The sequence below is a fragment of the Juglans regia genome, chromosome 12 (genome assembly GCF_001411555.2).
Source record: "Juglans regia cultivar Chandler chromosome 12, Walnut 2.0, whole genome shotgun sequence".
NCBI lineage: Eukaryota > Viridiplantae > Streptophyta > Magnoliopsida > Fagales > Juglandaceae > Juglans > Juglans regia.
The window spans coordinates 7,086,649-7,096,997 of NC_049912.1; positions in this window are offsets into that span (position 1 = coordinate 7,086,649).

Here is a 10,349-nt window from a genome sequence, read left to right on the forward strand (position 1 = left end):
TGCCTCATATAATTGTCATCCTTAACTCGTTTCTCCTTGTGCCACCTCATATCTTGAGCTATTTTGCTACACATATATAGCTTTTGCAATCTTTGTTTTGCGCATTAAATAATGCAAAATTTTCATCGGAATATTTTTTTTACCCTTCCACCTTGACTCTCCATATACGGGAAAAAATTATTTTTCCTCATTCTCCTTCCAAAATAACACACAATCATTCCTACATACATGTATCGACTTGTACTTAAACCCTAACCTCTTTCTCAAATTTTTCGGTTCACCAAAATTCTTCAGCAATGCTAAACCTTCAAGGAGCATCTCATTAAATAAGTCCAATAACATGTTGATTGCTTTCGTCAACATCCCACACAACAACTTAATGTGCAGTAGCCGCAGAATAAATGACATTTTGCTAAGTTTTGTACAACCAAAATAAAACTTACACTTTGCATCTTCCCACATCCTAGGGAAATTCTCTGACTCTGTCCATCAGCCACTTGAGTCATCATCATGAATTTTATCCATAAACATCCTAGCTCCAATATCACCCAACATCTCCTCCATCTCATCCTGCTCATTATCGTTACCCAAGTGCCTCATTTCGATACTTTCACCGAACGGAATGTCAGCAAATTGTTTGTAATGCCCATCCTTCTTGTCGGACTTTAAAAAATGAGACGGAAATTACTAACACTTTTAAAATTTTTTCCCTTTCCTTCCCAAGATATAAAAGATTCTATATTTTAAAATTAAAACATATTCTATAAATTAAAAGAGAGTTACAACGGAAATCATCAAATTAAATTAAAAGTCCTTTTGCAAAAATACTCTTTCATACATTACATAAAACATGTCTAGGCTTCTGTTACACTTCCCTTAGGTGGTGGCAGAAGGTGGGTTTTGCGCCTGGCAACAATGCAGCCGTGGGTGGAGGGAGAAGTCGAGAGGTAGGGGCGTTGGGTTGAGCTAGGATAATCGACGGTGGCATGGAGTGGCTGGTGATGGTGGCTATGGCTATGGCTGCAGACGGTGCACGATGGCACGGGAGGCTACGATAGTGAGAAACAGAGGAGAGGGAGAAAGGTGTGGATCTGTGGAGAGGAAGGGGTTGGGTTGCGGCGGTGGGTGTGGGGGGACATCACAGCGGCTCGTGGTGGCACTGGGAGGATGGGCTGGGGCTGTGGGTTGCGAACAGACACAGGGGCTGTTGACCTAGCATAAAGAGCAGAGGGGCTCCGGCGAAGGCGCCAGCAGCCTCGACGAGGCATGGTGGCAGTCATGGCGTTGTAGGCCTTAGCAATGGCAAGTCCAAGAGAGAGGTGAGGCTCGAGGCTGATTCGGGGAGGAAAAGAGAGAGGGATCGACATGATGGTTGGTGGAAGAGGAAAGGGAGGTCGCCGGTGAGGTCGTGTTCTTGGCGTGCGGCAATGATGAGGGGCTAGCTGCAACGGAGGCGTGTGTGAGAAGGGAGATTGAGGAGAGAGGAGGGGACGGGTTTGAGGGGAGGAGAGAGGGGAAAGAAAGAAAATGAGGCAAAAAGTTAGGGTCTTTGAGATTTAATCCCAACCCTTCATCTAGGGGTCCTTAGATTGATCTAACGGTGGAAATTAAACACAGATACTAAATTAAATTAAAATAGAAATACCATAGAATTAATTTAAATTCCAACTTAAGTTCTAAAAATATAATCTTTCTTCATAACATAAATTGATGAAATTTGCTAAATATTTTTTAAGAGAAACAAATCCATCTTATATTATAGAGTTTTTAACATAAAATGAAATGATGAATATTTAATAATACTCTTAAAGAACTAAAATAATTTAAATAAAATGATTTGCTAAAAATATAAAAATGTTTACTTGAAAATTAGGTTTGGTTCAATAAAATTAAAAATACCCCATTTAAAATAGTTTTGGAGACTAAAATATTTCGAAGACTTTAAAACACTAGGCCTTATTTAAAAATCATCTGCAATATTTAAAACACAACTTCTAGATTTAAAACCCAAAGACGAGACTCGTGACCAATCGAGAGAAAAAAGGAGCAATTGGTCACATCGTTCATATCAATACCCATCGAGTATATCCCAAATTCATACCAGTTACACATGTTTGACTTTCTATTTCATCCAATCCTATAACATAGATTCTTGCACCCTTGACATGCACACTTTATGTAACCTCGACTATCGGCAGAGGCCCAAGCAAAATCAATCAAGTTTTTCACATCATGTCCATACAAAACGTAGTCTTTTCCAAATTTATAGCCAAGACACATCCAACTTTTGTCTATTTCTAAAAAAACATGTGGATTAGTATAATGGCAACTAATTTTACATGTATCACATGCTCCAATCCAGTTCCCCATGTTCTTTAGATAAAGGTAGTTGATCTTATCCTATTCGAGATTATATCATCCATATTGCACAAATTTTGTCACTTTTTTTACTCTCCACGTCAGTAGAAATTTCGGCAGCACCTCCTCATAGTTCTCCAAGTATACATGGTCGCAGAGTAGGATTGTCACCTTGCAAACAATATACCCAAATAACAAATGAAGAATACACCCAAATTTGTATCCTGAACGTGTAAAGAAAGAGTAATCAAAATGTGCAATTTAGATAATATAATCTCAAACTGTCCACAAAGGACAATTCAGGAATTAATGAACACATGAGTGTACACTAATTCCCAAATAGGTCTAAGGTTATTCATGCAATCTCACATACACAAGCTATGAAATGGTAACATATAGCTATAACACACAAGCTCTAACATATAAGAAATATATATTCATACTAAACCTTTCAAAATCCTCAGTAAAGACTCCATTGTTGGGCCTTAACTGAGGATTTCGAAAAAGTTTAGTATGCTTTGTCCTAAGTATAATATGTGGAGTTGGTTATTTGTTATTGTTACAATTTCTTAGCATTTTAAATGTATCATTATTTAAATTAGAAATAATTATTTATCAATCTAATATGAAATTTTAAATTGGATATCTAAAGTGTATTTAATGTATATTTGATTCCAAATAAATAAGGTTATAAATTTAAATAATGTATATTCATACTGAAATTCTTCAAAATCCTCAGTAAAGAATCCATTGTTGGGTCTTAACTGAGTGATTCGAAGAATTTTAGTAAATTTTGTCGTAAGTATAGCACGTGGAGTTAGTTATTTGTTTTATTGGTTATTGTTTTAATTTCCTAGTATTTTAAGATTACCATTAATTAAATTGATATAGTTATTTATCATTCTAAGATGTAGATTTAAATTAGATACGTAAGTTGTGCTTTATATTATTAATTAGTTATTTGTTTTAATCTTAGTATATATTATTAATTAATTATTTGTTTTAATCTTAGTATATATTATTATCACTTACTTGTTTTAATCTTAGTATACATTATTAAATACTTATTTTTTTAATCTTAGTATATATTATTAAGTAGATTTATTCAAAATCTCTTTATTCAAAAATTTAATTTATGTAGTTTAATTATTCCTATAATTTCCTACCAAAAAATAAATCATCACATAAACGCAAAATAATCCCAAAAATCACAATATAATCTCAAAAATCACAATATAATCACAAAGTCACACATACGCCAATCACAATATAGTGATCACAAAAATCACAATATAATCACAATATAATCATAAAAATACAATATAATCACAATATTATCCCACAAATCACAATATATACCACAATTCACAATATAATCATAATATAATCACACAAATCACAATATAATCCCAGAATTCACAATATAGTATAATAAATCATAACAATTATAATAATCCAAACATTGCAAGATGATAGGATGATAGATAATATATATCTTCTATGATTGAATATATATATATATATTTATATATATATATATATATATATATATATATATATGTTGGTGTGTGTATCTTGAAACCACTCAATGCCTAGCCATAAAAACCTAGACATTAAAAAATAAAACCTTGTGCTCTCGCTAGCTTATTTCATATATATATATATATATATATATAATTTGTTTTGTGATGATTTGTCTTAGCCAGAATTCATTAGAAATGGAGACTTTTATTTTGTATTTTTCCCTTTTACATGGTGATGAATGACAGTCTAGGGCAACAATTAATTTAAACTCTAATATTCAAACGTGGCCATGCGTGGACTAGGATTTGTGCACTGAAACACGACACACGTAGATGAAGGCAACAACATAATTACAATACAATCACAATATAATCAAAATATAATCACACAATCAAGTTTGGAAATATACCTAGCTAGAAAATACCAACTTTTTATCTCACAACCTTTAAGAAGCTCTAACAAATATTCCTTCAAAATAAACACAATATTAATTAATGAAAAAATGAACCTAATAAATCTATAAACACCACAAATAGTCCTTAAAAATAAAAAAATCAAAATAAACACAAAAATGAATACAATAATAAACACAAAATAAACACTACTACTACCTTCAATTTCACATATTCCAATCTCTCTTTCTCCCTTTATCTCTCTCAGTCTCAACCTCTTTTTCTCCCGATATCTCTCTCTCTCACACCAGTCTCTTTCACACACCAAAAATCTCTCGGTCCCTCACTCTCACTCACAAGTTTCTCTCACAAGCACTCTCTCTCTCTCTCTCTCTCTCTCTCTCACAAGCACGAAATGAGGAATAAACAACATTCTCCATTTCTTAAACACGTCTGGGGCGGTATAATTTTTTCTTCAAAATTTTTAACCTATTGCAACGAGTTTTATAGTTACAATAGATTAAACTAAATAGAATGACAGCGCTCTGTTTAGTATAGGGCCTTTTTGCAGTGACTTTTTAAATACAAAGTGGTCGCCTCAAAGTGTCATAACGTTTGAACGTTTTGTAAAATTTTACAATCCTGATAAGTGTCCTACCAAATCTGTTTACACACCGTAACCTTGGAACGTAACACTGTTAGCATTTGAATGTAAATAAAATTAGGTCCTTGTATATGCCACAGAATTAACATGAGAAAGATCCGACCAATTTTTTTAAAAATATTCGAACCTAATTATTCCATATTCGAATGTACCAAACGAATATTCAACGTAACACTATTGACATGCAAATATAGTTGAAATTAGGTCCTCGAATATACCATAGAAATAACGCAAAAAAGTTCCCGCCAATTTTTTAAAAAACGTTCAAACTTAATTATTCCACGTTTGAACGTACCAAAATAACATTTAAATGTAACCATGTTGACATGCGAATGTAGTTGAATTTAAGTCCTCATAGATACCATAGAATTAATGCGGAAAAGATCCCACCAATTTTTTTAAAAGCATTTGAACGTACCAAACTAACATTCGAACGTGTATTTAATGTTCGAATGTGGTTTATATATTATAGTTATACAATATATGTAACATAATTATATAGTATAGTAATGTATATAGTATATATAGTTAGTATAATAATCTATATAGTTAGTTAGTAATCTAGTATATAGTATATAAAGAGAGTAATCTACTATATACTATATATAGCAATCTAGTATATGGTATACACTATATAATAATCTATATAGATAATATAGTATATATAGTTAGTATAGTAATCTATACAGTTAGTAATCGAGTATATAATATATATAGTAAAGTATTGTATATAGTATATATTATATGGTTATATAGTATAGTAATCTATATAGTTACTATATTAAATTTGATAGTATATAGTATGAGAAATACTTTAGCCACAAAGAGATTATATAAAAGTAAACTCACAAATTGATGTGGCTTGATGCAGTACGTCAGATTGTAAAGTTACTTTTATTGTAAAATAGATTTAATGGATCACATGAAACCACATCAATTTATAAATTTATTTATGTGTACTCTCTTTGTGTATATATCACTTCTCATATAGTATATAATAATCTATATAGTTAGTATAGTAAATTATATAATATATTATAATAATCTATATAGTTGTTATAGTATATATATACATATATATATGGTATTACAATATATATGGTAATATATATATAGCAACTCACTTCTACGAATATTTTAGCCAGTCACTTGCGGTATCGTTATTACAAGTGCAACTTCCTTGTAGTATTCCAACCCGAAAGATTTCCATATGCTGAAAAATTATTTATCGTCCATAATACTACAGCACGCATATGAAAAGATGAAGATGCATATGCCTCAAAAGTTCGGACGCCATTTTCTCATATATCTTCACTCCTTAATTAATGGTTACATGAATACGTCAATATCATTTACATGTGATCTTGGGTTGGGGATAAGCAAAGTTAATAGAAAGTTTGGCACCTTCGTGCATTTCCATGGTGGAAGATTATATAGAATCAAATTATAGTCCACGTACTTTAGCTTATACTCATATTACCAAACAGATTGAATCCATCCGCTGTTAGTCCTAGACACACATTATGAGTTCCGTTGCCAAAATCTGGGTATTTATTATCAAAACATTGCCACAAATCTGAGTCAGTTGGGTGTCTCATATATTTGTCATCATTAACTCGTTTCTCCTCGTGTCACCTCATATCTTGAGCTGTTTTTCTACCATATTAGCCTTTGCAATCTTGGTTTAAGTGGAAAATCACGCAAAATTTTCACCGGAATATTTTTCTTACCCTTCCAGCTCGACTCTTCACATTTGAGAAAAACTTATTTTTCTTCATTCTCATTCCAAAACAATACACAATCATTCCTACATGCATGTATCCACTTGTACTCAAACCCTAATCCATTTCTCAAATGTTTCGATTCATCAAAATTCTTTGGCAATGCATAACCTTCAGGGACCATCTCATTAAATAAGTTCAATACCATGTTGATTGCTTTCGTCGAGATCCCACACAACGACTTAATGTGTAGTAGCCGCACAATAAACGACGTTTTACTGTATTTTGTACAGCCATGATAAAGCTCACACTTTGCATCCTCTGACATTCTAGAGAAATTTTCTAGCTCAATCCCTCGACTACTTGAGGCATCATTGTCAATTTTATCTATAAACATCTTAACTCCAATGTCACTTGATACTCACCAATTTAGGCTTCCAAGTACAAAAGCAGAATTAATGTATAGGGAGAGATTTGAAGGTCATTTCCTCAGGGACAAGGTTCCAAATACTTCATGATGCAAATATATGAAAGCAGGGTAGCTCATAAGGGTATGTGGCTATTTGTACTTAGGAGTTTTATGTACATGGAATTTACAAATGAATAAGTTGAGTTTGTGCAATGACTATGAATGGAATGTTGGATGTAAGTTTCTGTCTTTTTTTTTTAATGAAAGAGAAGGAAGTCACATGTCCAATAGTGACCCCTGCCCGAATTTATTAATGAACCCTCACTTGTGGCGGAGGAAAACCGTGGTTACAATCACCAAAATATCTCTTAAAACCTACCCAACGAATTACAAACAAATAACCAAACCAACCAAAATATAAAAGAACTGACATAAAAAACCTTATAAACAAGCCTAACGAGCAACTCAAGAATAAAAAAGAAACCAACAGCAGAGTTCAGAACTACGCTTGGGATACGGGTTGGAAGAGTTCTGCACTAACCCCCGTCCCAAGCTTGACACTACGCAACAAGAGATATGCACTATCCCTCAGCAAACCCCTTGTGCATTAAAACCTTGCCTCATGTGATTTACACCGAATGGATGCAAGACCCCATTTATCAATCCTTATCAAACCTCGCAGCATAGCAGGTGAGTCTAAAGTATTTCTCCATTCCGCATCTCCCACTCTTGCCCCCCACTGAGCAAGCCAATCCGCGACAGCATTCCCTTCCCTAAAGATATGGGAGTATTTATAATCCATGTTCTTTATCATCTCTTGAATCTCCTCCCAATAGTCCTCCAAATACCAGATGCCACACCGATTCTTCTGCAGCCACGACAGTACAACCTTTGAATCCAATTCAATGTCAATAGCAGACAAGTTTAATTGTTTACAACGTTTAATTCCCTCCAATAACGCCCGTAGTTCTGCTTGCGTACTATCTCCATAGCCTAAGTTCATAGAAAATGCCAACAAAACAGACCCCTGCATATCCCGAATAACCCCTCCAGCCCCCGAAATACCTGGGTTACCCAGACAACTCCTGTCTGTGTTTAACTTGACTCTACCATGTAAAGGTTTTGACCAAGAAATGAGATGAATGAGATGTTGAATAGGAATAGGAGTAACATTCAGACACCCAAGAATGTAAGAATCATTCTGATTAAACTTTTTAAACTTAGTAAGTCCTTGTCCATGTACACCTACCCAGTGTTTGATAGAAAGCCATACCGCCTGACTTGTTTCAACTTTATTCTCCATTCGAGCAGGGCACCTTCTTCCTCCCATAATCTCCACGAAATTATAATAGGCAATAAACCAAGTATGACTCCTATTTGAGAGGAATTCGAGGCTCTTCGAAACCAGTTAAGACATGTTTCACGCCATAATCTTCCAACCCATATCCCAAGCAAAGCACCACATTTCTTCCAAATCTCAGCTGCAACCTCCCCTTCAAATAAAACATGATTAATATTTTCATACTTCCCTTGCTTGCAACAATTACATTTTGACGCTAGTGGGATTCCAATCCGCCTAATTTTATCATCCACTGCTAGAGCTCCATGCCACGCCTTCCACATAAAAACAGAGAACTTCTTGGGGAGAATGCTATTCCATATCCATTTATGTCCCTCTAGAATAGGACTTCTCACTCGAATACATTCCCAAGCAGACTTTGTAGTAAAATTCCCACTCTCAGTTTTGGTCCAGATAAGTAAATCTTCACCCTCTTTGCTCCTTGCCAACACATTAATGACATTTTCAGCAAGTTCCATGCCCACCAATCTTTCTAAAAGATCCACATCCCACCCATTTTCAAGCTTGAAATCTTTGATTTTTAGAAGAGGTTGCTCAACCACAGGCAAAGCTTCAGCAAATGACTCCTGTGCCAACCACTTATCACACCAAAAGAATACATTTCCATCTTTGATTTTCCATTTAGTATAATTCAAAACAGTAGGAATATTTTTTGCAATCATACACCAAAACCTTGTACCCTTTGGAGGACCAAGTAACATGAAAGGTTTATTGCCTACATACTTTTTCCGAAAAAAATTAGCCCAAAGAGAGTCTTCATGCATAAGCTTCCATGCAAATCTTAATTGAAGATCTTTTTGCATTTCTTCAAATGGTCGAATTCCCAATCCTCCTTCTGGACTAGGCCTACATATATTCCTCCAAGCCACCCATTTTCTCCTGCTTCTTCCATCCCTTTCTCCCCAAAAGAATGAACTCATAAGACGATTTAAAGTATAAATAATCTGTTTAGGAACTCTTAAGACCGCCAAAAAGTGCACAGCCATGCTTGCTAGGACATGTATTAGTAAGATCACTCTTCCACCCACTGATTTTGGTCTGAACTTTTCTCACCAATTCCTCCAAGTCCGCAATCTTCAGTTTTCCGGAAACAATGGGAGTCCCCAAATATTTAAACGGGAATTTTCCTTCCAAAAAACCAGTCAATCTTTTGAGGTTCCTTTTCCTTGCTATGGAAATTTTATTCGAAAAAAACATAGCAGTTTTTTCTTTGTTAATCAGTTGACCTGTCCAGCTCTCGTATGTATCCAGAATTCTTAGAATATGATAAGGGGCCAAAATCAACTTCGAAATTAGCAACAGATTGACTTAAAAGAAAAACCTTAGTGCCATGTGCTTAAGTTTTAAATGTACTGAAAACAAGCTCACTCAGAAGATGGCAATCGGATTTTGAGCTAAGATAATGGTCTAAGCAACAAGTAAAACAAACACTTAGGGTGTAGGTTTGGATCTGCTCTAACCAAACAATAAAGTTAGTCTCTGGGTGCATCTACTAATATCAACTCACTCAAGAGATTAATATTTCAAAAGATAAATATGCATACTCAGACTTACAAATCATAGAAAGAAAAACCTCTCAACATCCATTTTCATTTTGTGACTCTCGGTCTGAAGGATCCTTGATAATTTCAAGTTCCTATTGTTCCTTAAGTCTACAACAGGTCAAGAACAAGAAATTCTCACAAAACCATACAACAAACCGATGATAGTAATGTAACGAAAGAAATGAACGAAAAATCGCAAGAGGTTCAGGAGAACATTTGTTACCTTCATGTACCATTTATAGAGACGCAAGAACGTGTCAAAGGAGTCAATAACCATTTGTTCCCTGCGTTTATCTCTAATTATCCCTTAACAAATGAGGAGGAGATGATAACAACTCTGATTTATAGGGGTTATCCATCTCAGGATAACTGCCTTC